The sequence below is a fragment of the Cibotium barometz genome, chromosome 37 (assembly GCF_041138505.1).
Source record: "Cibotium barometz isolate CiBa-2024 chromosome 37, ASM4113850v1, whole genome shotgun sequence".
Taxonomy (NCBI): Eukaryota; Viridiplantae; Streptophyta; class Polypodiopsida; order Cyatheales; family Cibotiaceae; genus Cibotium; species Cibotium barometz.
This window is the reverse complement of record NC_141082.1, coordinates 14,832,246-14,836,829: the sequence shown is the minus strand read 5'-3', so window position 1 is coordinate 14,836,829 and position 4,584 is coordinate 14,832,246.

Sequence of the window (4,584 nt, the reverse complement as noted above, 5' to 3'; positions counted from 1 at the left end):
ATTGCACACATCACATCATCCACCGTGATGTAGCACTGACTGCTCACAGGCTACACGCCTCTCACTACACAGTTTGTATGCCCCCTCAGTAGGCCACCACTGGCACTTTGGGGAATTTTTCATACTCAGTAATATAGCTCTGTGTTTCCTCAAAAAAAAGACAGAGACAGAGAGAGAGAGAGAGAGAGAGAGAGAGAGAGAGAGAGAGAAATGTTAGAGTGTGAGAGAGAGAGTGAGTGAGAGTGAGAGTGAGAGTGAGAGTCAGGTAGAGAGAGAGTTACAAAGAGTTCAAAAGAGAGAGTTAGTGAGTGAGCTAGAGAAATGTAAAGAGAGTGAGTTAGAGAGAGATTAAGAGAGAGAGAGAGAGAGAGAGAGAGAGAGAGAGAGAGACCTTAAAAGAGAGAATTACAAAAGAAAATCTTGCCTTTAGCAAGTTGGCAACACTTCTTGATTTACTATCAATGCAGTCATTACCAAAAGATTTATACGAGAATGACAAGGGTGCTTCCTTGTTTACCTCTTATATAAGTGAATCAATATGTAGCTTTGCTATTCAAAATGTGGTCTTGTCCTGTTTACGGTATTTTGGTAGACAAGTCAATTGATGGTTCAGTTTGTTGAACATTTGATTGTATATGCAAGCTACATGGTTCACTCTAAGCCATCCACACCTTTCTTAAGTTTGTTGGAAATCAAGGTTTGTACTGCAAAGGGATTTGAGTCTTCGCTTGTTGCCTTTTTGGACGGTTATGATCTTGATCCTCCAAAGCTAGTTAGCTTTGGAATAGATGGTGCAAGTGTTATGACAGATGTAAAAGAAGTCCTTTTATGACTGTGATACATTGTGTTACACATAGGACACATTTGTGCATGTCTGATGTCTTTAGAAGATCTGCTGATGCTGCCAAGTTTATGGTCTCCACATTAAATGAAATCACTAGCATGTTCAGGAAAAGCACTAAGAGAGGACTACAAGGTTAGTGCAACTACAAGAAGAGTCCATATTTATAAGCTAAGATGGCTCAGTAGGACAAAAAGTTGTGGTAAGGGTATGTGAGGCCTTGGAGCCTCTTCTCTTGTGCATTAAAGAAGAGAATGAAAGGCTATACAAGGTGGTTGCAAATTTTAGGTTTCTATACATGCTGCACTTTTTGGCTGACATGTTTGATCACTTAGCTCCTCTATCTCTTGTTTTCCAAAAAAGCTTTGTTGATGTGACAAGTTTGATAGGCTCCAGAATTGCAATATTGGATGTAGAGTTTGTTGTTGGTCCTTTGGACATCAATGCGAATATTCAAGGACATGATGGATTTGGATTTCCAACTATACCATGGTTTGGTGGGACAACATAGTTGGTTGTGGACGTTGCGAAAGGCAATGAAGGGAGATATGTATTATGGTGTTCAGATATAAAGGTGTGTGATTGGTAGTGATTTAGCACAAGCTCTTGATTTTCAAACACAGTTATGCTTGGAAGTTAAATCATAGTTACAAATCAAGTTTGCCGATTCATGCATTTTGAAGACTTTCATATCCTTGCTCCTCTTGGGTTTCCTTCTTCCAAAGAGTTGTGAAGAGCTATGGGGCACTTGAATCAGATGCATTGGTTAAACAATATGGGAATACTATCTATCACTTTACAAGATGACACTCAGATTGATGCAATGATAGATGAAAGATGTTTAAGAAAGGAGTTCCATGGCTTTAAGGTACAAGGTGTATCTGATTGGAAAGGGAAATCTCTCAAATACACATGGAGTTTGATTGGTAGAAATAAAGTGTGGCGTTTAACGTATCCTACGTTATTTGCTTTGGCACGAGTTGCAATGTTGTAATGTGGTAGCACTGTGATATGTGAAAGAGGTTTCAGCGTGCAAAACATCATAAAAAACAAGTTCAGAAAGGGCTTGGAGACTAAAAGTATGGATGTTCTCGTGCAAATATCTATCGAAGGTCCTTCGCTCGTGTGTTTTGATTTGGTAAATTTAAGTTTTTGTAATATCTTATGAATGTTTAATTTTAAAAGTGGCTAATTGTTGCACCACATCTCAAAACGTTTTTTGAATCTCGTTTTTTTAACCCCAAAAAGAAAACATCACATGTATTTGAAAATTTTTAAATATATTTCTTTGAGTTTTGGATATTAGAAGTTTTTTCTTTGTTAGCTTATACAAATAACCCTCAACTTTCAAGTCAGCAATTTTTATAGCTTGCTTTATTTTGGGTTTTCCGTGAACACTAGAGCATACCTTATTTTGTGCCTTCAATGTTAAAGACTTCAAGTACATATTTATTAGCTTTTCCAGCTCCATGGCACAGATAGTTAATGACCATCTTGGATGCACCAATATGGCTTTTGCTTTGAGCGAACCTATACAAGCCTCACTTTGTGCTTAATCATTATCTCCATCAAAGCACTCTCCACGTGAGCCTTACCTATACTTATTATGTTTGGGAGAAGCCTTTTTGGGTTACTATGATGAGGACCCAAGTTCGATGTCTAGGGACTACACGATAGACGGCACACACAAATCCACCCTCCCGAAGAAGAAAAGAAAAGAAATAAAGGATAACTACCACAATAGACTGTTTGTGGGCTCTCTTACAATCACAAGCATTGATGAAATCCTTCACATAAAAGAGAGGAATTCCATGTTTTCTAATGTCTATAAGAGAGACATCAAAGACATGTCAAATAGTAGAGATGTAATAAATGAAGATGTCAAAGAATGAGATTCTATAAGGAGGCCTCAAAGTCAAAAAAAATAAAAATAAAAAATGAGATTCCATAAATGTTGGGCATTCCATTCGTAGGTACTACATTATTTCCAAACCTTCAACATCGAAAATGATACACCAATTAATAAACGGCATAACCGAACGATTAAAACATACGACAAAGGCTATAGCCACCGTCAGATTGAATATGAGATTCCATAGAAGGAGGCCTCAAAAGTCAAATAATGAGATTCCATAAAAGTTGGACGATTCCATTCGCGGCCACCAAATGTTTGTAAGAAGGGTATGCGGGAAATGTTGGGAATTTCATCCGCGGCCACCATTAGATTGAATATGAATTCCCATCTCGTTTCTTAATCATCATCCATCCACTCAGCAGTGAGGCCAGCGAGGCTAAATGTATTTTATTACACACACACACACACACACACAATATATATAAAGTCAATATAATACAATACATAAATACAGACATATATATATATATATATATATATATATATATATATATATTAGGGTTTATATATCTTTTAGGCTATATATATTTGTGTGTGCGGCCGGCCTAAAATATATAATTGAATATAGACACATATTAGGCTAAAAATCTATTAGGATATATGTATTTTAGTGTGTGTATATATATATATATAAGAATATATATAAATACAAAAATGGAATGAAATACATATAGCCTAATATGTGTGTGTGTGTGTGTGTGTGTGTACGTGCACGCATTCTAATAAACATTTCGAGAAAAAAAAACCACTCCCAAAAGCCGCCTATCTAATGTATGTAAGCAAGATAAAAGCTTTTTAGATTTTTGCATACATCCACTTCAATGATAATAAATCATCCAACAAAAAATTGCATACATATGACAAAAAGAGCCACTCCTATTTACACATGACCCCCAAAAAAAAAACTTAGTTCATGTACATAAGCAAGACGTGAATTACACACATATGATAGAAAGAGTCACTCCTACATACACACGTGACAAGAAGAGCCACTCTCAAAAACCTACTTAATGTAGATAAGCAAGACAAGTGATACTTAGATCTTTGCATGCATCCACTTCAAATATCATAAATCTTTTATTCAATTACATATGCATAACAAAACCAGCCACTCCCAAAAAGCCTAATCAATGTAGATAAGAGAGACAATCACTACTTCCCTCTTTGCATGCATCCACTTGAAAAAGAAAGATTCTCCATTTGATTGTATATACATAGCAAAAAGAGTCACTCCCAAAAAACCTATTTGATGAAGGTAAGCAAGATCATTAGCCTCCATAAATCATTGCATGTATCCTCCTCAAAGATCATAGATCCTTCTTTCTTTAGCACCTTTCCATATCTTAAAAACCCGATCCCGCTCCATATCGTCCTTCATAGGACCCGTAAGTGACACTCTCATGAGATCATCCAATGTTTTGATTGAAAGTCGGGTCCGCATATCATCCTTGATGAGGTTTTATTTTAAAAACCTGTTTCACATGCCACCGTACTCTCGCTGGGCCCATGACAAGATCCGCTTGCCATAGCTTCATGAGATTAGGAAAAGTATCTTGCCAAGATTACCTATGGCAAAACATTCTCCAAGCCTCCTTCATGGAGAATTCGTTTTGCAACTAAGCCACAAGGTGTCAACAAATGCATACAATTCCCGAAAACATGCATCATTATCAATATGTAGAAGAGCGTTTTCCTTATTTGGTTTTGAAGATGGTGCAAGAGTTTCTTAGGCCACCGTTGTGCATAAAGATGGTGCAAGAGTTTCCTAAGCCACCGTTGTGCATTCTCTTCCCTCTTTATTTCATCCTCCACATAATGGAATGGGCTA